This window comes from Siphateles boraxobius, unplaced genomic scaffold, assembly GCF_051911475.1.
Source record: "Siphateles boraxobius isolate OS27281-9 unplaced genomic scaffold, OSU_SipBor_1 17, whole genome shotgun sequence".
Classification (NCBI taxonomy): domain Eukaryota; kingdom Metazoa; phylum Chordata; class Actinopteri; order Cypriniformes; family Leuciscidae; genus Siphateles; species Siphateles boraxobius.
In genome coordinates this window covers 3,251,881-3,277,766 of record NW_027508777.1, presented here as the reverse complement: position 1 = coordinate 3,277,766, position 25,886 = coordinate 3,251,881, and the positions used below count along the sequence as shown (strand labels likewise).

At 42.3% G+C, this 25,886-nt stretch overlaps 1 protein-coding gene and 1 long non-coding RNA gene across 3 annotated transcripts in view; both read right to left on the bottom strand.

Moving 5' to 3' along the window:
• Positions 1-25,886, bottom strand: part of lonrf2 (LON peptidase N-terminal domain and ring finger 2) — a 126,619-nt gene that overhangs the window by 91,105 nt on the left and 9,628 nt on the right. The window lies entirely within an intron of this gene.
• Positions 7,722-11,162, bottom strand: LOC143740233 (uncharacterized). The gene is made up of 2 exons (XR_013204809.1): positions 11,072-11,162; positions 7,722-10,838 (listed from the first exon to the last, which is right to left on the bottom strand). It is a non-coding gene; the product is annotated as an uncharacterized LOC143740233 (long non-coding RNA).

The following is a 25,886-nucleotide window of genomic DNA, read 5'->3' as shown; positions in this document are numbered from 1 at the left end:
TTTTTATTCTTGTGCTTTGTTCTAATCGCGATATGGAATAGTGTCTGCAAATGCAAAAAGACTGTTTCAATTTGAATCACGTTTCTGTGTGTGAATGAATTAACGGCACAGATGGGCGCTGTTGTTTATGTTACAGATGAAATATGAAAGACAACATTTCGTAGTTTTGGATAGATCATAAAGTTTTTATTCTAAAATATCAAATAAGCTTTTGTTATCCAGTTTCTGCTCATGTTAAATATATAGTAGGCTATGTTCTGTCAAAAATAAACTCAACTAAGATGTTATTATAGTGTTTGTTCCAATGTAAGCTATATCAAACTAATGAATCCTTAACTTTAAAATACTTTTAAAAAGAATACTTTATAAGAAATGTATGGGAAACGTCTCAGGTTACTATTGTAACCATAGTTCCCTGAGAACAGGGAACGAGACGATGCGTCCATCGACGCCATGGGAACGCCCCCAGCGTGACTGCGTCTGAAGCATCTATGTCAACTAGTCCAATGGAAAGAATGAGCGTCACGGGCGGGTGACGTCATGACCAGGATATGCTAAAAGCACATCCGGTGCAAACCGGCATTAGCTTCGAAAATTGCCGAAGCAAGCCGATCACAGGGATGCAGGAAGTATGGCAGGGTGACGCATCGTCTCGTTCCCTGTTCTCAGGGAACTATGGTTACAATAGTAACCTGAGACGTTCCCTTACGAAGGGAACTCAACGATGCGTCCATCGACGCCATGGGAACGAGAATACCCAAAGCGCCAGACTTTCAAATGCCTGAGTGTCAGCCTGTTGTCACACTGCACCAAGCACCTGGGATCCTGGGGCAGCATCCAGGTCCAAGCTGTAAAACCTCATGAATGTGAGCGGTGAGGACCAGCCCGCCGCATCACAAACGTCTTGGAGAGAACTCCAGATAATACGCTTAGAAGCCATACTCCTAGTGGAATGAGCCCTGACCACCAAATGGTTGGCCAGAAGACTCACAAGCAAGAAGAATAGTCTCGACTATCTATATGCTCAATAGGTTGGATTTTCTCGACAGAGAAGTCCGATGAACATAAGTGTCCAGTGCTCGCACTGGCACAAGAGGTTCAGCTTTTCCTGGTCCGAAAAATGGGGGAGGACAGAAACCTGCAGCACAATAGGCCTCGGAATAATGGTAGGCACCTTTGGAACATATCCATGTTTCGGGTAAGATTGCCTTGGCCATCCCGGTGCACTCAAGGCAGGTGGGGACCGAAAGGGCCTGAAGGTCTGACTCTTATAGGGACGAAATAGCTAGCAGAAAATAGTCTTAAAAGAAAGGAACTTCTCTGAGACCAAATCTAAGGGCTCGAAGGGAGCCCCAGATAGGCCTTCTAGAACTATTGCAAGGTCCCAAGCCACCACCTTAGTGCAAGTTGCATGCCTCAGCCTCAAAGTGCCACGAAGGAAACGAGTGATCAGGGGGTCTCGACCCAAAAATGTACTACCCACCAGGGCGTGGAAAGCCGCAATGGCCGCCACACATATTATACCTTAAGCGTGGAAGGACATAGACCTGATACAAAGCGTTCTTGCAGAAACTCGAATACTGTGTTTACTGAACAGTTAACCGGATCCCACTGACGCTGGTAACACCAAGAAGTGAAAAACTCTCGAAATAGTGAATATAGTTTCCTCGTAGCGGGAGCTCTGGAGCTTAGAATGGTCTAAACAACCTCGGTTGAGAGACCACTCTCTATGAGTTGGGCCCCCTCAGAGGCCAAACCCACAGTTCCCAAATCCCCTGCCGGGGGTGCAATATTGCATCCCCTGCCTGAGACAGAAGGTCTCTCCTGATCGGGACCTCCAAGGGAGGTCCGTCGAGGAGAAAAATTAGGTCCGCAAACCAAATTCAGCTCGGCCAGGGTGGTGCTACTAAATAGGCTTATTCCATCCTGGCGGATTCACTCCAGAACTCCTGGGAGCAGAGCAACGGAGGGAAATGCGTACAGACGTAGCCTCGGCCACGTCTGCACCATAGCATCCAGCCCCGAGGGGACTGGTTGAGTGAGGGATAACCAGAGTGGACAGTGCGTCGTATGCTGAGACGAGAGCAAATCCACTTCTGCCTGGCCGTAAAACTCCCATATTTGCTCCACCGCCTCGGGGTGGAGTCCCCTGGCCTCAGCCCCTGCCTCGACAGGGTGTCTGCTCCAATATTCTGGCCCCCCCCCGGAATATACACTGCCCTCAGACAGCGTAATTTCTTGAGGGACCAAAATAAGAGGCCACCAACGTGTTGTCTGTGGGTCAAGAACCAGAGTTTCCTCCATATAACCAAGGCGCGGGGATACTGCCGCGTGATCTTGATCGTAAGGAGTGGGTTTCCCCTCAGGGAGAACCCTCTGGTCCTGAGCCACCTCTGTAAAGGTCTCACGTACAGCAGGTCAAAGGGTATCACATTGGACGCTGCTGCCCTGAGGCCTAACAGTCACTGTTCCAGAACAACACATGATGGCCCCTCAGGTCTGGGAGGAGATGTCTCAACGCATTGAAGACGACCATCATCTCTAGGCAATTCATGTGCCAAGAGAGATGATGACTCCTCCACAAGCCCTGAGCTGAGCGGCCTTCCAATACCGCTCCCCAGCCGGTGAGGGAAGCATCTGTCGAGATCACAACTCGATGGCAAAGAGCTCCCAACACCGGACCCTGGGTTAAGAACCAGTGTTTCCTCCATATAACCAAGGTGCGGAGACACCGCCGCGTGATCTTGATCATACGAAGTGGGTTTCCCCTCGGGGAGAACCCTCTGGTCCTGAGCCACCACTGTAAAGGTCTCATGTACAGCAGGCCAAAAGTTATCCCGTTGAACGCTGCTGTCACAAGACCCAACAGTCTCTCTAACTGTTTTACAGTGCGTGACTGGCCTAGCCTCAGCTCTTTTGTGGCTGTTAGGATAGCAGCTACACGAACGGGCGACAGAGTGGCCCACATCGTCACTGAATCCCATACCAGACCAAGGAAAGTGGTTCTCTGTACTGGAGAAAGCACACTCTTCTTGGCATTGAGCCTCAACCCCAACATCTGCATAGGAGCGAGAACGACACCTCGGTGCCGAACCGCTAACTGTTCTGATTCCGCTAGAATCAGCCAGTCATCTATGCAATTCAGAATGCATATGCACTGCAGCCTGGCGGGGCCAGAGCTGCGTCTACACGCTTCGTGAATGTGCGGGGTGATAGAGCTAGACCGAAAGGAAGTGCCTGATACTGGTGTTCTTTGCCCCAAAGAAAACCTCAGGAACCTCCTGTGCTGAGGGAGGATGGAGATATGGAAGTATGCGTCTTTTAGATCTATCGTGACAAACCAGTCCTCGGATCTGATTTGAGTCACGATCTGTTTGAGTGTCAGCATTTTGGAATTGAGTTCCAGCACCAAACACTCCAACAGACGAAGATCTAGTATGTGACGCAGCTCTCCATCCTTTTTTGGAACAATGAGATAACGACTGTAAAGACCCGACGCAATGTCGGGTGAGTACACCTGCTCTATAGCTTTCTTTGCTAACAGGGCCTTTACCTCTTGCTCCATTACCAGAGCCTGCTCGGAATGCACTAACGTGAGCAACACCCCGTTGTAGCCTGGAGGACGAGAACCAAATCTGCCTCTTACTACTAACTGCAGGACCCATAGAGATATATTTGGCAGTAGCTTCCGCGCTGCCAGAAAATCTACCAAGGGAACCAGCCCCTCGAGGCTGGCCTCTGGTGTAATAAAGACAGCCAGTTCGGGGACCTGAAGCATACTGGCAGGAACCACCCGAACTGACTGTTTTCGAACCCCCCTCAGAGGGCGCATTCCGACGCAATGTCGAGTTGACGCTGCGCCAGAAGCTCGCTGGAGACCGCTGCGCCCCGAAGCACCAAGGGTGGCGGGGTTGGCAGAACGGTCCCCTGAGGGCACCGAGATGGAAAGGGCACCGTATAATGAGGTGTACACCATTCCACCCCGGTTGGGGCTGCCCTCACCGGTCTGACGCCGGTGGCGCCAGACCTTTTCTTTTGAGCCGCAGCCTTCTCAGCGTGAAGAACGGTCCTCGGATCCGGCTTCTGCTTTGAAGGCTTTGGCTGCTGTGTTGTGTATGAGAAACTAGACGGCTGGAGCTGCTCACGCCCAGCAGCCCCAGGGGGTTGGACATAGCGAGGGAGAGATTATCTTGTATCTTTCTCTATGATTCCCATCAAATTGAGCCAGAGGTGTCTCTCAGTGACCACAAGGGCTGCCATCCCTGAGAGATAAATCTGTGGCCCGACGGAGTTCTCAAACCCCATCGGGCCAAACTCCCTCACTTCTGTCCAAATACCGCAGCAGGTCAGCCTGATATGCTTGTAGCACTGCTATGGTGTGCAAGCAGGCCCATGCTAGACCCACTGCCATATATGCTTTTCCCACTAGATTAAAAAATAGTTTTCTTTAATGGTTTAGTGAGAGAAGCCGACGCCTTCAGGTACGATACTGAACCGGGAGACAGATGGCTCGCAAGCGTCTGTTCTACCCGGGGTATTGCCCCATAGCCATACCCTCTTAACCCCCAAATATCTGAATATACATAAATGTGGGGGCTAAAAGACAAGAGGAGTAAGGCTTTTTCCATGATCTAGACAGCTCGCTGTGCAGATCGGGAAAAATGGAAGGCCCCGTGATGGAGGTGGAAAAATAGAGGGAAGGAAACTCGTTTAATCTATTTTATTTTTAGGACGAGTGCCCCCTTATTTCTGCTGGCCATAAATATTTAATTTATCTACAGCCTTAGTAAACACTTCCACCAGCTTATTAGTTTTTATATATATTTTTTATATATATTCACTTTATTTTATATATAATATATAAACTATCATATATATATATAGGCTATATATATTTCTCATACGCTGGGGAAAGAGATGGCAAATTCACTTCCCCCATGATTGTGTCACTTTCAATGCCCAGCACATCTACCTCCTCGGAGGTAGAGCACTGAAGCATTGATTTCTCTCTCTCCCCGGGCGGAAGAGACCGCAGCGCGGGCTTCCGAGACCGGCGAGAGAGCACTGGATCCCTCGTGGAAAGGGAGGAGATAAGATCCGCGGACCCGTCTCCAACCCCGTAAAGAGATCCTATCCGCGATCCACAGGAATGCATTCTCCGCGCTGCCTCGGCAGACGCGGGACCTGTCACCCTGAGAATTGCGAGCCCGGCCACTTTCCTCGAAAAGTGACAGGCGGGAGCGGAGCATGCGAAGCGAAAGCTTCTCACAATGTTGGCAATCAGCCCCCTCGGAGGCTGATACCGCATGCTCTACTCCCAAACCCATCACACAAAGCTCGTGTGTGTCCCTACTCGTTAAATAGCGCGAGCAGGGAGAACACAGAGTTTGTGCAATTGTTTAGTTTCCATAAATATATATATCAGACAGACAACAGTAAATATAACAGACAGTTTGACACAGATCGCTTGCTGAGGCAACAGAAGCTAATGCCGGTTTGCACCGGATGTGCTTTTATCATATCCTGGTCATGACGTCACCCGCCCGTGACGCTCATTCTTTCCATTGGACTACTTGACATAGATGCTTCAGACGCAGTCACGCTGGGGGCGTTCCCATGGCGTCGATGGACGCATCGTTGAGTTCCCTTCGTAAGGGAAAGAAAATTTTCTTTTCAAGATGTTTCCAACTCTAACTTTGAACAAATTCTTTAGAATGGCCCATATAGCATATTTGAACAGGATTTGTCTCCAGGAATGACTAAAAATGTGCTTTTGACTTTCATTTATATTTTAATTATATATATACACTGCCGTACAAAAGTTTGGGGTCGGTACGATTTTTAATGTTTTTAAAAGAAGTCACTTATGCTCACCAATGCTGTATTTATTTCATTAAAAATACAACAGAAAAACAGTGATATAGTGAAATATTACAATTTAAAGTAACTGCTTTCGATTTTAATATATTTTAAAATATTATTTATTCCTGTGATCAAAGCTGAATTTTCAGCATCATTACTTCAATCTTCAGTTACATGATCCTTCAGAAATCATTCTAATATGAGGATTTGATGCTCAAGAAACATTTATGATTATGATCAATGTTGAAAACAGTTGTGTACCATTTGTTTACGATTCTTTGATGAACAGAAAGTTAAAAACAACAGCATTTATTTGAAATATAATCTTTTGAAACATTATAAATGTCTTTACTGTCACTTTTGATCAACTTAATTCCTCCTTGATGAATAAAAGTATTGATTTATTTTATTTATTTGCTCCCCAAAAATTAAATAAAAATACTTACTGACCCCAAAGTTTTGAACGGTAGTGTTACAAAAGATTCTATTTCAGATAAATACTGTTCTTTTGAACTTTACCTCAGAAGTGCTGGTATTTCGAGAAGCAACAGATTCAGCTGAGCTGAGGAATACTGTAGTAAGTTTTTTTCGTTCTCAAGTGAATCGCGTTTCTGTGTGTGAATGAATGAACGGCAGATATGCGCTGTTTTTTTTTTCAAAATTCAAAATCTTCCTAATATTGTCCGGGAAGCAGACATAATCTGTCAGTTCAAATCTAGACTAAAAACACATCTCTTTGGCCTAGCATACACATAACACATTATAGAGATCTATATTTCAATGTTAGGCTGCATGATTTAGATCAGCCGGAACCGGGAACACTTCCCATAAATCCTGATGTACTTGGTACTTCATAAGAAGGAGGGAAACTATATATAGACTAATATTAGTCTCTCTGTTTATCCCGAGGTTTACCGCAGTCCACTGGATCCAGACCGTATCCAGATCTGATGAAGAACCAGCGCCTGGACACGACCATAACGCAGTCCTGAAGTGTCAACTAGCCTCTCCCCTGTGAAGGCCTCCTTCCTATGGATGCACCGATCCGATACTCAGTATCGGTATCGTCTCAAATACTGCCATTTTTGCTGGATCGGGTATCGGTCAGACGAGGCCGATCCAAATCCGATATTGTGCGTATGCTATTCTGTGTTATTGTTAAGCCCCACAAAAGGCACAAAAACATTATAATGCACCATAAAGTTTTCGTGCACTATATTACAAGTGTTCTGAAGCCATTATATAGTATAATGTGAGATAGAAATTAACATTTAAGTCATTAAATTCAAGATCACGTAAACTTTTCCCTCCGCTGTGGCTGTCAATCATTCTTCATTCAGTATTCAAACAGCTCGTCGCGTTCGGTTACAACAGTCCGAATAATAATCACGAGATGATTAAATGTTACTATTATTATGCTTGATCTGTAGACAAAGGTCTATGGTTTCACATAAAACAACTTTATCTTGTTGGACTTTATTGCTGTAACTTAATCATATTACTTTCTGCCTGTTAGATCACAACACTAGAGTAGAGTCAGAGCACTATAATTGTTCTTCACGCGCACAGTAACTGAAATGTAATACTGTTTCAAAGAAAAGGCTCAATAAACTATTGCATAGATAGATACTGTATAATACACTACACATCAATATGTCTGTGCTCGGGATGCGCATAAGCGCTTTGTGCCGCACTGTATTGCAGCTTTTCATATCATAATACAGTGACACAATGACAGATTATTAATAGCCTTTCTTGTTCTTTCCTATATGTTGCTGCCTCATTAACCAGCTGTGCTATACATTTAAAACATGTCTCAAAATTATTGTAGCCTATAGCTATATATTAAATAATTTATGTTTTTGATTTTTGTTATCTTGCTTTTCATGAATGTATTTTACAACAATACAAAGAGCAATTTGTAATGTTTTACCAGATTTAGTGTTACACTTATTGTCTCTTATTTGTTCCCCACTAAATGTTTTTTTCACTAAATGTTCAGATTTTATACAATTATTGTGCACTCTTGATTTTTCTAGACAAAATTTGACTGCTGAATTATCCACTAATCTAGTTTATAATAGCATTTGTGTCATAGATTATGATATATAATCTATATTTTTGATTTGTTGTTTTTCTTTATAATGAAGTTGTCTGTATTAAGTAGATTGTGTTTAACACACAAAAGAGTGATATCAGTTATATAAATTCACACACAGAGAGTTATATAAATTCTACTTGATTTACAAAGAAAACTGCGCTGGTATCGGATCGGTATCGGTCGATACTCCGAATTTTTGGTATTGGATCGATTCTGAAAAAATGGTATCGGTGCATCCCTACTCCTTCCCTTTACCTCTATACAGATAAAACGTTGTCGGGATAGTTCCGGTTCGCGTGGCTATGCAGACGAGACAAACATTTCTTAAGTTTAAGCTTAAATTTCTAATTTTTAAGCCCAGACAAGTAGTTTGTTGAGGGTAGGGCTGTAGCGATACACTAATCTCACGATACGATACACAATATTCAGCTCACGATACGATATTTATCACGATATTCAGCCAACGATACGATTCGATACACTTACATCATTTTCTGAAAGATTTAAAGGGGACAGAGTGATTTTGGTGACATCTTGTGACTGTTCCATTTACTTGGATTGAATTAATTGAACTGAAAACTAAAAACATCAATTAAGACGAGTGCAGATCTAATAGGTGACTGATGCACCATAATTATCTCCCAATTATTTACGTCCATTTAAGACATAAACTGTGTTTAAGTGAATAAACTGTGTTTCAGTGAATCTCAGAGCTGGTCATTTTTATATTTTTATGTATTTTTGATAGTTTAGATGCGCACATGAAGCCCAAAGTTAAGTAGGGCCTATACTTTTCTTGTCTCGTTGCAGTCCATTTCGGAGCGCCGGATGAACAGCTCTTGCGCAGATTTTTGTGCTTATAATAGCTCTTTTAATGATTAAACGCGTCCGCAATTTAGCAACAGTGCAATCACCGATCATGCTGATTCTGACGGTACGTTTGGATTTTAGGAAGAAATGACAGTGCATCGCTGTGAAGGGGAGGAAGTTGCTCTGCGTTTAGTCTGTAATGGTTTCATCTCAAATATCTTCTTTTTATAATCTCGAAAAGGCGAAATCTAAAATAAAATTAGAATAATATCCCAGATCTAAAGTAATCACGTTTGAATGTTTAGTTCTGTCACTCATAAGGGCTGTGGTGTTGTTCGTGCTGTGGCTCCGCGTGAGATCGCTTTCCCTCTCTCTCTCTCTCTGCTGGACTGAGAATAACAAAATTGCATCACAGACAAATGGTTTAATATTATTATATATAGAACTGCCCGGTGAGATAAACATGTTCAAAGATTACGTCTTTATAGCAATAATAAATAGTACGTGCATTTTCTTAATTTCTCCAGTACCGACAGCAGAACCGATAACGTCCGAGCTTTAAAGCGAACGGGGGTAAACTCGGGGGATTTGAATGGGACTTATGTATCGATACTCGCGGCTTAAAAATCTATACTTTCTTGGAAAAAAAAATATCGATTTATATCGCAGAATCGATAAAATTGCTCAGACTTAGTTGAGAGTGGATTTGTGAAGGACGACTAGACACCTGATGAGCATGTGCGCGCCGTCTGTATTCTTGAGGGTTTGCGGTTTTGAGGTTTGTGCAGAGATAACATATAATCGTTTGCACCTTTGAACCCATTTCAGGGAGTGCATTCTCGAGACACCAGGCACGGTTTTATGCCGATGGGCGGCCAGAGCGCATTAAGGGTTCGCTTTCGTCCTGGGAACTCCGACGTGTCGTCGGGGGGAGTTCCCTGACAAATTGGGATCACACTAGGGAGCCAAATGCCTTCGAGAGAATTAAAAACGAGCCAATAGACATTGGCATGCAAGATTTGCATTCCGCGACCTGCCCACCAGCGCAGGTATAAAAGGCGGAAGTAAACATTGCGCAATGCTTTTTGCTTCGGAGCCATCCAGTGTGTCTCTGTGTGAGCTGCTGTGTAACCGGAGAGAGTTAAACTCACGAGTCCTCTTTGAAGAGAAAGTCCTCTTGTGCTGGTGTGACGGCGCGTGAGTGTCCATCGCTTCCTACTGCTGGCCATTTTCCTCTGAAAACAAAAAGTCGTTTTAACGGCTGGTATTGGGTGAGTGCAGCACACGGGCTTTCCCCGTTGTGTCTGCCGCGGCGAAAGAGCTTTTTTTTCTTTTTCTAAGAGTACCACAGGTGATTCGCGTCCTTTTCAGGATGTCATTTCACCCGTGCGTTTCTGGATGCGGTCGACTTCTCCCTCAGGAAGATGGTCATAAACACTGCCTCTCGTGTTTGGGCTTAGTGCACGCTGAGGCAGCGTTTGTGAACGAATTATGTTCTCATTGCGGGAATATGACTCTGGCGATGCTGCGCTCGAGACTGCGAACCCTGAGACATGGGGGAGTCCCTTCGGAGAATCCCCGGTCTAGTTCGTCTGTTCGGCAGACGGCTACTTCGGTGATTCCTGTTGGTGAGCGGATGAGGGTTACCGTGCAGAACGTCCCGTCTGGTGAAAGATCCTCACGGGCTTCTCATGCCTCTAGTAGCTCGTTGCCATTGGTTGTCCCGGGGGAGCTTCCGGGACCGCCTCGTGCGGTTCCGTGTCTCCTTTGGGGCACCGCCTGCCAGATGTCGATCGCTGCATCGGAGGGAGAGCGGTCATCTTCTGGTGACAACTCGGTGGTAAACTAATTTAAACTTCAAACTACTTTAACTTTTTCAAACTTTATGGTCAAAAATTTCACAAGCCAACTTAAAGTTTGTCTCGACGAACTTTTTCTAGTTAAGTTGGCTTGTGAGAGCCATAAACTCGTACACATAAACTCATAAACTCATGAATTCATACACTTATGAATTTTTAAATTCATAAATAGTTCACCATAGCAACCACCCAGAACACCCTAGCAACTGCCAAGCAACCACCCAAAATACCATACAACACCCTAGCAACACCATAACAACCACCCAAAATACCATAGAATACCCTAGCAACACCATAGCAACCACCTAGAACACCCTAGCAACTGCCGAGCAACCACCCAAAATACCTTAAAACACCCTAGCAACACCATAGCAACCACCCAAAATAGCCTAGAACACCCTAGCAACACCACAGCAACCACCCAGCACACCCTAGCAACTGCCTAGCAACCACCCATAACACCCTAGCAACCACCCAAAATACCTTAAAACACCCTAGCAACACCATAGCAACCACCCAAAATACCCTAGAACACCCTAGCAACTGCCTAGCAACCACCCAGAACACCCTAACAACCACCCAAAATACCTTAAATCACCCTAGCAACACCATAGCAACCACCCACAATACCCTAGAACACCATAGCAACAACCTAGCAACCACCAGAACACCCTAGCAACTGCCTAGCAACCACCCAGAACACCCTAGCAACCACCCAAAATACCTTAAATCACCCTAGCAACACCCTAGCAACCACTCAAAATACTCTAGAACACCCTAGCAACCACCCAGAACACCATAGCAACCACCCAAAATACCTTAAAACATCCTAGCAACACCATAGCAACCACCCAAAAAAGCCTAGAACACCATAGCAACCACCCAGAACACCCTAGCAACTGCCTAGCAACAACCCAGAACACCCTAGCAACCACCCAAAAAGCGTTAGAACACCCTAGCAACACCATAGCAACCACCCAGAACCCCCTAGCAACCACCCAAAATACCTTAAAAAACCCTAGCAACACGATAGCAACCACCCAGAATACCCTAGCAACTGCCTAGCAACCACCCATAACACCCTAGCAACCACCCAAAATACCTTAAAACACACTAGCAACACCATAGCAACCACCCAAAATACCCTAGAACACCCTAGCAACACGATAGCAACCACCCAGAACACCCTAGCAACTGCCTAGCAACCACCCATAACACCCTAGCAACCACACAAAATACCTTAAAACACCCTAGCAACACCATAGAAACCTCCCATAACACCCTAGCAACTGCCTAAGAAACCACCCAGAACACCCTGGCAACCACCCAAAATACCTTAAATCACCCTAGCAACACCATAGCAACCACCCAAAATACCTTACAACACCCTAGCAACACCATAGCAACCACCCAGAACACCCTAGCAACTAATATAAACTTCAAACTACTTTAAAATTCAAACTAATTTAAACTTTAAACCAATTTAAACTATAAACTAATTTAAACTTCAAACTACTTTAAACTTTAAACTAATTTAAACTTATTTAAACTTTGAAGTTTAAATTAGTTTAATATGTAAATTAGTTTGAAGTTTAAACTACTTTAAACTTCTTTAAACTTTCTGGTCCAAACTTTCACAAGCCAGCTTAAAGTTTGTCTCGACGAACTTTTTCTAGTTATTATTCTTCTGAGCGGAAAAAATTCTGACTCTAACTCCTCCTAGAGCTTTAACTCCACATACTCCAAACTCGGCTCAGACACTCAAACTGTTCTGACTCGATTTGCTATATCTTTTCTAACTGATCGGACTTAAGGTTTTCTTAAACATTAATATTAAAACTCATAAAAATCCCATTGACTTTCATTGCAACAGTTCAAATTGAGCCAAGACTACGGTGGCCCAGTAGTGCACAACAAATAAACTCAAATCTAAACTCCTTGAAACCCTAGACTCAATTAAACTACCATTCTATATGTACTAATGAACTTATCTATCTATCTATCTATCTATCTAATAATCTATCTTTCTTTCTAACTAATCTTTCTTCCTTTCTTTCTAACTAATCTTTCTTTCTTTCTAACAAATCTCTTTCTTTCTTTCTAACAAATCTCTTTCTTTCTTTCTAACTAATCTTTCTTTCTTTCTAACTAATCTTTCTTTCTTTCTAACTAATCTTTTTTCTTTCTAACTAATCTTTTTTCTTTCTAACTAATCTATCTTTTTTTCTTTCTAACTAATCTATCTTTTTTTCTTTCTAACTAATCTATCTTTCTTTCTTTCTAACTAATCTATCTTTCTTTCTTTCTAACTAATCTATCTTTCTTTCTTTTTTTCTTTCTAACTAATCTATCTTTCTTTCTTTCTAGCTAATCTATCTTTCTTTCTTTCTAACTGATCTATCTTTCTAACTAATCTTTCTTTCTAACTTATCTATCTTTCTTTCTAACTAATCTATCTTTCTTTCTTTCTTTCTAAATAATCTATCTTTCTTTCTTTCTAACTAATCTATCTTTTTTCTTTCTAACTAATCTATCTTTCTTTCTTTCTAACTAATCTTTCTTTCTAACTAATCTATATTTCTTTCTAACTAATCTTTCTTTCTAACTAAACTTTCTTTCTAACTAATCTATCTTTCTTTCTAAATAATCTATCTTTCTTTCTAACTAATGTTTTTCTTTCTTTCTAACTAATCTTTCTTTCTTTCTAACTAATCTATCTTTTTTTCTTTCTAAACAATCTATCATTTTTTCTTTCTAATGAATATATCTTTCTTTCTTTCTTTCTAACTAATCTATATTTCTTTCTAGCTAATATTTATTTTTTCTTTCTAACTAATCTTTCTTTCTAACTAATCTATCTATCTTTCTTTCTTTCTAAATAATCTAACTAATCCATCTTTTTTCTTTCTAACTAATTTATCTTTCTTTATAACTAATCTATCTTTCTTTCAAACTAATCTTTCTTTCTTTCTAACTAACTAATCTTTCTTTCTAACTAACTAATCTTTCTTTCTAACTAACTAATCTATGGTTCTTTCTAACTAATCTATCTTTCTTTATAACTAATCTATCTTTCTTTCTTTCAAACTAATCTTTCTTTCTTTCTAACTAACTAATCTTTCTAACTAATCTATCGTTCTTTCTAACTAATCTTTCTTTCTAACTGATCTATCTTTCTTTCTAACTGATCTATCTTTCTTTCTAACTAATCTATCTTTCTAACTAATCTATCTTTTTTTCTTTCAAACTAATCTTTCTTTCTTTCTAACTAACTAATATATCTTTCTTTCTCCCTAACTAATCTATCGTTCTTTCTAACTAATCTTTCTTTCCAACTAATCTTTCTTTCTAACTAATTTTTCTTTCTAACTGATCTATCTTTCTTTCTAACTAATCTTTCTTTCTTTCTTTCTAACTAATCTATCTTTCTTTCTAACTAATCTATCTTTCCTTCTTTATAACTTATCTTTCTTTCTTTTTTCTTTCTAAATAATCTTTCTTTCTTTCTAACTATTCTTTCTTTCATTCTAACTAAACTTTCTTTCTTTCTTTGTCTTTCTAATTAATCTAACTAATCCATTTTTCTTTCTTTCTAACTTATCCATCTTCCTTTCTTTCTAACTTATCCATCTTTCTTTCTAACTTATCCATCTTTCTTTCTTTCTAACTAATCCTTCTTTCTTTCTTTCTACCTAATCTTTCTTTCTAACCTCTCTATCTTTCTTTCTTTCTAACTAATCTTTCATACTTTCTAACTATTCTTTCTTTCTTTCTTTCTAACTAATCTTTTTCATGAATTTGAACTTATGAACTCATGAATTTATACAATTATGAATTTTCCTAAATTCATACACTTATGAACTTTTAAATTCATAAATAGTTCACCATAGCAAGTTTTGTGGCACACTCTACAACCCGGTTCCTCAGAGACGTCGGATTCAGAGGCCAAGAGTTGCGTCGCACAGTAAAGAACTTACTTGAAGCAGCAGAAAGGAGCAGCAACTGGCTGTGGTTGAGACGGAAAGATTCTAGCTGGCTGTGTACAGGCCGCCATGCTATGGTTTCGTAGAATTCTTGAAAACTTGAGGAGTATGTTGGTTTATTTGTATAGGTTGTATAGTATTTACAGTCATTACGTTCCTGTGTATATTACGTGAATGACGGGTGGTTGGGCAGATATTGTGTTTTGCGGTAGGTGGTATGCCATACGGAACCGTTGCCACTGAAACTGCATATTAACGCACCAGTGGGGCTCGACAGCCTTAGTCAAACGGTTTGGCGCGTATGGTTGGGTTGCGGAGAGATTGCGTGATTGTGGTTAGGTCTCAGCAGCAGGAGGGATGTAGAGATCAGTAAGCTGGGCTGAGTTGAGTGGGGGGCGGAGGGGGGTGACACTGGGACGCCAGAGTACAAATCAGCATGAAGTTTTAACACCTACTCTCGAGTAATGGAAATCGTTTATTCCTAAAAATTGTTACAAAAATTTATATTTGGAATAAAATGAATGCAATTAATAATCTGGTGAATTAATAAAGCTCTTGGAATTAATAAATGTAATGTCAACATTTCCTTTGGTGAGGCACTGCCTACCCTGGACGAACGTCCCTGCTGGGACTCAGTATTGGCCGATACCGATCCGATCCAATACTAAAATAATAATTAAAAAAACAGTGCCAAATTACCTAATAAACTGTATCTGTATGCCTCACTGTGGGGAAGAGACTGTGATTATTATTTTCATCACAGCTTGACTTAAACATTATTTTCCTTGCTTTGTAAAACAATACAGACAAAATATATACTATTTAATTAAAAGACATTTATTTTAAAATTTTAAGCGCAACTTTTTAATGAAGCAGCAACATATCATAGATTGGACAGAACAACTAAGGCTATCAATAAACTGCCATTGCGCAAAAGTATTGTAATATGAAAGGCTCCAATTCAGAGCAGCACAAAACCCTATGTGCAGGGCTGGGGCGATATGGATTTATTCTAACCGCGGTTGAAAAGCAAGATTTTCCCGCGGTATGGCGTTAAACCGCTTTAAATAGCCAGTGCGATTTAGGCTGGGCCTAAATGTCTACTTTTAAACAAAATTCAAAACGAAATTATAACATTTTAGTCTACAGTAGCCTAGTCAGGTAAGGTCAGGTTTGCCGATGTGCGTTATAGGCTATTTACTTATTCATATTTATCCCTGGGCGCCTATCGGAGACGGAGTTCACTGCTGATATTCTGGGGATACAACATAGGCAATATACTAGGGACTTTAGCCTTTAAATATCTTTGCTGCATTGGATCAGTGTTCTTTCTAGAACAGCCAAGAGCTTTCTAGCCTCGCGACAGCAGCGCCTCGCATTGCTCATAGACCTTAAAACAGTCAGCGCCGCGGATGCGGTTTCGAAAATTGATCAAAAAACGTTGGTGGGGTGGATGGCGGACAGATGATGAGTTTTGTGATGCGGTTGCGGATGAAATAATAATAGCCTATCCGCGCATCTCTAATACGAATGGAACGGTATTATGCGTCATGGAACATTGCGCTCCTCAACTCGCGAAAGGTCGGATTTTGTTCCATCTTTTGATGATAAGTTTTGTTTAGAAAACCTTGAAGCCATGTAAGCCACAATATCATTAGACATAATCCATGTTATTAGAATCAATGAATCCATGTCATTAGACACATGGATTCATTGAGCATTTTAATAGTTTTAAATTTCAGTTTATGTGCGCGTGAAGAGCAATTATATCGCTCTCTACTCCAGTGTTGTGATCACTGATCAGTTGTGTTGTGATCTAACAGACACCCGGTAGAAAGTAACATGTGAAACTCCAGCACGTTAAAGTCCTTTTATGCAAACCATAGACCTTTATCTACAGATCTACAGTATAATAATAGGAACATTGACTCATCTTGGAGAGAGTTCCTCGTGTTGACTGTTTTACCCGAGCGGAATGCGCTGTTTGAGTGCTGAATCGAGAATGACTGACAGCCGCAGCTGAGGGAAGCACTTAGGTGAAGATTAATTTAACGATTTAAATCTGTACAATCACATTAAACTTTATGTAATGGCTCCAGAAAACTTAGTATATAGTATACGAAAACTAGCGGTGTGCCATATCATACCGTCCACGATAATACCTGTATACATTTTTACATGATAAAAAAAAGTGTCATATCGCGATATCAATGATATAGCGACGCGATGACATATGGCGCATTTACGTTCCCTAGCACGCACAACAACAACATCTGTCTGAGCACGAGAGCAGCCTGTCAGCCTCCGATGACGATTTAGCCATTTCACAAACAGCTTGAGTGTTCAGCGGGGCTGGCAACGCGCGACTTCTCTTGCGCGCGTTTAGGAGTCGGGACATGACTGAATGGTCTCTTGCACAATCAGGCCATCAGTACATCGTAACTAAAGTTTATAATTTTCAAGTCTTCTTAATTCTTATCAGTTTAAACATTCAAGCGGTTTTAAACTATCCAGTAAGCTACTCGCGCACTCTCTGAGAGAGTTGCACTGCGTGCATACATAGAGTAGCCTACAGCTCGCGAGAAACTAAAGTTATTTTTCGCGGATTATATCGCTTTAATGGGGGGGGGGAACGCAAAATTGTGTAAAACTTCGGGTCTTGGTAAGTATACTCATAAACACAGTCGGTTATGTATAAAACGCATGTGACAGTGTGACAGACAGTATAATGCAATGGATCCGTGCACTAGCTGTAAAAGCTAGTGCAGCCAAAGGCTATGCGTCTGTCATTAATGTTGTCGTCAAAACAACAAAAGATAGCTTTAATTGTAATGAATGAGAATTAGCCTATGCATTTAATTTAATCAGGAAACAGAACTAAAAGACTGTGTTATTTTACATTTGATTACTTTATTATGTTTCTGTAGTATTTCTGAATACTGGTGTTAGACCTACACACATTTAACATTTAATTCAAAGATTGAAATCAAGCTTCCTTGTGTTGTGTAAACTCTTAACAACAAAATTACCACATTGTAAAAACGCAATGAGTGAGCAAACATTTAGGCGAGATAAACATAAGAAAATTTTCATCAACAAAAAAAATGTCTATATCGTAAATATCATTATTGCAAATATTCTTGAAATATCGTGATAGAATTTTGAGGCTATATCGCCCACCCTTAACGAAAACGTTATAGTGCTTTATAATGTTTTTGTGCCTTTTGTGTTGTATAACAATAACATTCGTAGGATACAATATCGGATCGGATTTGGATGGTCTCGTCTGGCGATACCCGATCAGGCAAATATTGGTAGTATCGGAGCAATAACGATATAGAGTATCGGATCGGCGCACCCCTAATTGTAACCAGGGTTTCTGCAGGTATCTTCAAATTAAATTTAATGCTTTTTAATGCCATTTTTTAATTTTTACATGACCATACATGACCCATTACTAACCACAGATAATAAAAAAAATATATATATATATTTTTTTTTTGTGTGCTGTCCATCGATTAAAAAATTTACTTGATTAATCAATTCTTTCTGTAATTAATCGCATTTAAAAACACTTACATTTTTGTATTGCTCATGGTTAAAGGGGTGGTTGATTGCGATTTCACTTTTTTCATTTTAAATAGTGTGTAATGTTGCTGTTGGTGCATGAACAGTATCTGTAAAGTTGCTGCACTGAAAGTTCAACGTAAGCAGTGATATCGTCTTTTAAAAATCAGGAAGTTTAATGCTTACAAAAACGACTCGAATGGGACTACAACGAGATACTTCCCGGGTTTTATACATAACTAACCCATAAATTTACATCAACCCTCCCTCCGGAATATGCAAAAAAGGGGGAATAGATAAACGGTTGTTCATTATATCGATAAAACAATAAATTTAAAAAACAGTATTACCCTGTCATTTATTCAGTTATATTAAATGTTTAACCAAGAGAAAACCGTATCTCAAAAGCTAACAAGCAGCAGTAGCATTTTCAAGTAACAGCGTATCGAAATTCTTATATAATAATAGTAGCCTAGAATAGAAAAGAATAGAATAATAATAATAATAATGATAAAATGTACCATTAAAAAAATTACAAAAAAAGTTTTGTAAGAGCCGTGGGGAGGTTCTGCTTGACTCTCTTCATTGCCGCTTTCTGGGTCTAATTCTGGCTCAAACTGATACGGCAGTAGGCTATTGACACCATTATTTACATTTGACTGGAGCACATGCAACTTTCGCCCGTAAAGGTAATGGGCGTGAAGTTCCCAGACTATGTGCACTACGCAGTTTAACCAATAACACATCGGCCCAACTAACCAATCTGAGCCGATTGCCTGTTTCTGAGGGATTGGTTTCATAGAATCAGGAAGTCAACCAGTTGTTCAAATGACAGAGGAGAAAGCGGCTTTCAATAAAGGTGAAATTTATGAAAAATAAGGCTTTTAAAAAAAAACCACACAAAGACATGTAATATTGCACCCCATAAACACAATCATGCAAAGAAAAAAGCAGCAAACCACCCCTTTAATGTTAGTTAGCCTAATGCATTAACTAATGTTAAAAAATCAAACCAAATTTACTCAGAACAACTAGGGCTGGGGCGGTATGGATTTTTTCTAACCGCGGTTGAAAAGCAAGAAATTCCCGCGTTATAGCGGTAAACCGCTTTAAATACACCCCCCCCCAAGACAGACTTTCTGGGGACCTAATAGACCTAATATAATGTTATTTTTTTATTTAATCTATGTCGATTATATGAAAAGTGAACAGCATGAGTAAGATAGGATCATAAGATGGGTCAGACATGATTTTGACCACTTTATTAAGTTTTGTTTTGTAGAAAGCCTTTCTTTAAATTGAATTTCGTTTTGTATAAATTGTATCTTAATTTTAATCACTGTATCATTAACCAATTGCCTGTTACCAATTATCAATTGCCTGGAATTAATAAATAAGAAGCAAATATAGCAGACAAATAATCAGGACGTCGAGGCGCGGGCGCGATCTCTTGCTCGTCTCATAAACTGGAGCAGTTTCTCATAAAGTGGAGCAGTTCTCATGAACTGGAGCTCGTCTGATAAATGAACCGAAACTCAGTGTATAGGCTACTTGCCTCACAGACATTAAAAATAAATAGAAAGCTTGAAATGTCTACTTTTAAACAAAATTCAAAACGAAATGATAAAATTTTAGGCTACAGTCAGGTAAGGTCAGGTTTGCCGATGTGCGTTTTATTTAGGCTATTTATGTCACAGTGTCTGGTTTGTGTTCCCCGGGTGTCCACTAGAGGTCTCTTGCCCATACTGTCACCATTCACTCTGGAACTGCATCCCCCACAATCCTTGTCTGTACCAATCACTGTTCATTGCACTCAGCTGTTCCCCGTCATCATTGTACCCAGCTGTTACCTGTTATTCATTGTTAGTTCTTTGTTTTATACCCTGTCTGTGTCAGTGTTTGTAATGGAGTCCTTGTTTGATGTCCGTGCACTTCCATGTTTCCATGCCTGTACTGTTTCGTGTTTTCTGGACTGCCTTTGTTGGATTTTGACCTTTTGCCTGACTTGGATTATGATTACGGATTACCCCAATAAATTGCTATTGGATCTTACATTTCCTGTGTGTGTTCCGTGACAGAAGGACTCCATCATTTATACATCCAGCATTATGGGGTTTCGTATCCTTTCCCCCAACACGGAGAAGGAGAGGAGGGGACGAGTCAAGAATTTGATGACACTACGTCAGCAGGGCCAGACGGTGGGTTGTCTGCATCAGACCTTTTTGACTCTTTCAGGAGGCATGGGATATAATGATGCAGCTTTGAAAGACCTTTTTAATTGCTGCCTTGATGATCCCTTGCCAGCCTGGGAAATGAGGGGACTGGAGATACTGGACTTTGACGGCTTTGTCGGATATCTTCATTCCCGCAGCAGGTGGGATATATCAGTTGGGCTTAGATTTCCAGAAGGAGTGGCCAACTCGTTGCCGGTGTCACCAGACAAGATGGCTTCCAAACTGGAGCTTCCTACCGCCATTCCACCGCCTCACCCTTCACAGCTGGTTCCGGTGGTCCCTAAACGGAGGAGGAAAAGGAGGATTTCCTCCGTGACTGTTCCGGTGGTCCCGAGTCCGGTGGTCCCGAGTCCGGTGGCCCCAGTTCCAGTGGTCCCGAGTCCGGTGGCCCCAGTTCCGGTGGCCCCAGTTCCGGTGGCCCCAGTTCCGGTGGTCCCGAGTCCGGTGGTCCTAGTTCCGGTGGTCCCGAGTCCGGTGGTCCGGAGATGGAGGAGGAGGAGAAAGGTCTCCTCAATGACTTGTCTGGTGGCTCCTAACCCAGAGACCATTCCAGAGGTGACTACCATCCCTGACGCGCCACCCAAGCGTCTCGCCCTGACGGCGCCACCCAAGCGTCTCGCCCTGACGGCGCCACCCAAGCGTCTCGCCCTGACGGCGCCACCCAAGCGTCTCGCCCTGACGGCGCCACCCAAGCGTCTCGCCCTGACGGCGCCACCCAAGCGTCTCGCCCTGACGGCGCCACCCAAGCGCCATGCCCTGACGGCGTCACCCAGACGCCTCGCCTTGCCAGCTCCGCTCAAGCTGCTCGCCAACGCTCTCCCAGAGCCTTCACCGCTGGTCCCGTCTAGCCCAGAGCCTTCACCGCTGGTCCCGTCCAGCCCAGAGCCTTCACCGCTGGTCCCGTCCAGCCCAGAGCCTTCACCGCTGGTCCCGTCCAGCCCAGAGCCTTCACCGCTGGTCCCGTCCAGCCCAGAGACTTCACCGCTGGTCCCGTCCAGCCCAGAGACTTCACCGCTGGTCCCGTCCAGCCCAGAGCCTTCACCGCTGGTCCCGTCCAGCCCAGAGCCTTCACCGCTGGTCCCGTCCAGCCCAGAGCCTTCACCGCTGGTCCCGTCCAGCCCAGAGCCTTCACCGCTGGTCCCGTCCAGCCCAGAGCCTTCACCGCTGGTCCCGTCCAGCCCAGAGCCTCTACCGCTGGTCCCGTCCAGCCCAGAGCCTTCACCGCTGGTCCCGTCCAGCCCAGAGCCTTCACCGCTGGTCCCGTCCAGCCCAGAGCCTTCACCGCTGGTCCCGTCCAGCCCAGAGCCTTCACCGCTGGTCCCGTCCAGCCCAGAGCCTTCACCGCTGGTCCCGTCCAGCCCAGAGCCTTCACCGCTGGTCCCGTCCAGCCCAGAGAGTTCACCGCTGGTCCCGTCCAGCCCAGAGAGTTCACCGCTGGTCCCGTCCAGCCCAGAGAGTTCACCGCTGGTCCCGTCCAGCCCAGAGACTTCACCGCTGGTCCCGTCCAGCCCAGAGTCTTCACCGCCCTGGCCGCCCGAGGGGTCTTCACCGCCCTGGCCGCCCGAGGGGTCTTCACCGCCCTGGCCGCCCGAGGGGTCTTCACCTCCCTGGCCGCCCGAGGCGTCGTCTGCTTCGCCCTGGCCGCTGGCTAAACCATCACCCCCTGTTTCTGTTCCCTTCCATGGACCTGGCCCCCCATCCCTCCCCCTGATCCTCCACCGTTCCACCTCCCTCCTGGACTCTTGTTTTGTTTGTTCTTTGTGGGTCTTGGAGCGTCTGGTAGCCGCTCCGTAGAGGGGGGGTTATGTCACAGTGTCTGGTTTGTGTTCCCCGGGTGTCCACTAGAGGTCTCTTGCCCATACTGTCACCATTCACTCTGGAACTGCATCCCCCACAATCCTTGTCTGTACCAATCACTGTTCATTGCACTCAGCTGTTCCCCGTCATCATTGTACCCAGCTGTTACCTGTTATTCATTGTTAGTTCTTTGTTTTATACCCTGTCTGTGTCAGTGTTTGTAATGGAGTCCTTGTTTGATGTCCGTGCACTTCCATGTTTCCATGCCTGTACTGTTTCGTGTTTTCTGGACTGCCTTTGTTGGATTTTGACCTTTTGCCTGACTTGGATTATGATTACGGATTACCCCAATAAATTGCTATTGGATCTTACATTTCCTGTGTGTGTTCCGTGACAATTTATTTATTTATTTGTGTGCCTGTGCGCCGATCGGAATTCTGGGGATACAATATAGGCTACTAGGGTCTTTGGCCTTTAAATCTTTGCTGCATTGGATCAGTGTCCTTTCTAGAACAGCCAAGAGCTTTCAAGCCTCGCGGCAGCAGCGCCTTGCATCGTCCATAGACAGCGGATGGTGGGCGGGTGCGGTTTTGAAAATTGGCCATAAACGTTGGTGCGGATGGTGGACGGATGATGAGTTTTGTGATGGGGTTGCGGATGAAATAATAGCCCATTCGCGCATCTCTAATATGAATGGAATGTTATTACGCAGAATGGAACATTGCGCTCCCCAACTCGCGAAAGATCGGATTTGCTCCATCTATCGATAAGTTTTGTTTAGAAAACCTTGAATCCATGTAAGACACAATGCCATTATACATAATACTAGGGGTGTCCATGGTTAACCGATTAACCGATTAACCGTTAAAAATTGCGTAACCGAGTGAAACATTTTGCTCGGTTAAGTGGCGTCAATGGCGTGCATTGAATTTAGTTGTAATACATTTTTGCACCGCCAGAGCGCTGCCAGACATTTGAATTGTCCACAAGAAGTTCACTTTTCATAATATTAAGGCCGTAAATAGGCTTTCATTTCTCAAATAGTGTAATGTCATAATTTTAGTTTGAATAGGTCTTAAATTAAGGAAAGACGAGGTGTATTCACCTTGCTGAGGGGGATGTGATCAAAGCCTGGAGTGGAGCGAAAGCACGTTCCTCTCTCCACTCTAAGCATTCTGTAATCACTTTGCTAACAGTCCACTCCTGGTTTTCAATTCCCACTCACAGAAAAAAACTAACATGTAAAAAGACCGCTTACAAGTAAACATTTTTTTAATAGTTGGTTGGGATGAGTAGCCTAACTGAGTAGCCTATTTAATTGGAATATCAAATAGGTTGTGCGATTATTTAAAAAAAATCTCCATCTCCATGTTTTCGGTGCTGACGCGTTCATGTAATGTAGCCTGGGTTGCGCTGCCAATAACCTAAAAGCTGTCAAAAAGAACAGGCAAAAGTAATGATTATGAATATGTCAAATATAGCAAGGAGACATTTTAATTGTTTCCAGGCTCACTCAGCTGGAAAGATGAAGTTGACAATGCTGATTCGCGATCTTCGCAGTGAACGCGCCAGAGAGAAATGCACTTTTCATACGGATTACATAAGCAGAGAGCAGTCTGTTTTCTTTCGTTTTGAATTGTTGTGTTTAAAAGTAGACATTTCAATATAGATTTATTTATCAGGTCTGTGAGACAACTAGGCTACCTTATAGCCTACGCTGAGTTTCGGAATTCCTTTATGAGATGAGCTCCAGTTCACGCGCCGGCGGCTCCGTATTATCTAATGTCTGCTATATTTACTTATTTCCAGGTAATTGGTTGATGAAACATTGATTAAAATTAAGATACAATTAATACAAAACGAAATTCACTTTAAAGAAAGGCTTTGTGCATTCTGTTTGAGGTCTCTGTGAAAGTTTTAGTGCCACTTCCAGAACTGCCACGTCCAATTGTTTGTTCCATATAAATGCGAACACGAAAAATAAAATAACATGAATATTTTATGTTCTGGGGAGAACTGACCCTTCTTCATTCGGCAGTAGTACTTTTGGTTTGTGCAGTGTAATTCACAGAATTAGGTAGCCTAAAACAATATTTTGCCACCTAAAAGTTAAAGATGTTTTGTGCAGTTATTAAAGGTGTTAAAAATGAAGTACCCCTTTCTCGTGTGTCTGTATCTCGGGGTTGCGGCGCGTACACTATGGTTAACCGAGTATTAACCGCTAAGGGCCTCGGTTAACGGTTAATGAAAAACTTGAAAACGTGCAGCCCTACATAATACATGTCATTAGAATCAATGAATCCATATAATTAGACAACGTGCACACATGTGCATGCCAATGGTTTTTTTTTTGCGGTGATGACAGTAACGAGCTCAGACCAGCGGTTGGAGTCACGTGACCGTGGTATTGTGGTAACTGTCCCAGCCCTACTCAGAAAACCTCTTACAATGAGATACCTCTTACATTTATTTTTAGTAAGATTGGTTAGGAAGATTTAACCTTAATAAACTACAGTATTTTCAGGTTATTTATGTGACAATGTGAAGAACTTTTAGTTTAGACTGGAGTGAGGTTAAACCAGAAAAAAAGGTGCAAAGCAAGTTTTTGTTAGCTAGCCTCTAATTGTATTCGATTGTATATGGTAGAAAATTAGACTATTAGTTAAAATAAACTTTTTAATGCTACTTTTTTATTCTAATTTTTGATATTGAGATGATTTTATACCAAAATAATGATTAGGTTAAGCAAAGAAGGATTTTATCTTACAAAGCTATGAAATCCAGTAGTAAAATCACAGCTTTAAAAAAAATAAAACAAGGGCAAGAAAGGATGACAGTGTGAGACACCCCTGAAAACCAATACATTTTGGTTAAACACGGAGAGTGGCAAGCACAAAAAAATGCAGGGACATGTGTGTGGCAAGCAAATCAGGTTTGATTAAGGCTTTTAATCACCAGAATGCTGCCGGTCATTCCACTCTACTGGCAGAGCTAAATGTCAAATTTGGTGGGTGCTCCTAAATTTTTGCTGGTGCTCCTAACTTTTTGAAGTGGGCTGAATCGATTCAGCCCACGGCCAGTGGCGGCGCTGTGGGCAACACTCTAGTGAGAGCGTTCAGCGTTGTACAAGACCAAGGGGGTAATCCATCAGCCGGAAGTTGAAGCCTCGCGGGAGCCGCCATTGTAGCAGAACTTCACCTGTTTTCCATTGACTCCCATTCATTTTGGCGTCACTTTGACAGAGAATAACTTTGCATCTGAGACATCCAAAGACTTCATTTGTCCATTATTTATTTCTAAATAAACATGACAATGTATAAAAGGCTCCATTACTTAGTATCTTACGTTATGGCCCCGTAGAAGCCGTTTTTGTTAAAAACAGGGTTACGATTGCGTCATAACCACTAGGGATGCAACGATTACAGATTTTGTAAGTACGATTATTGTCTGAGAAATAATCACGATTTAACGATTATCACGATTATTATGCATCAATTAATTTCACAACACATGTATAATATCACATGAACACTCAACACTAGATTTTCATGTGTTATTTGGCACAACACAGTACAAAATTATAAAATGACAAACGATAATCAATCTCTTCCTTTGGAATTAAAGAGAAGTGCTTTGTAAACATCCAGCATTTTTCTTTTAAAATAACAAATTA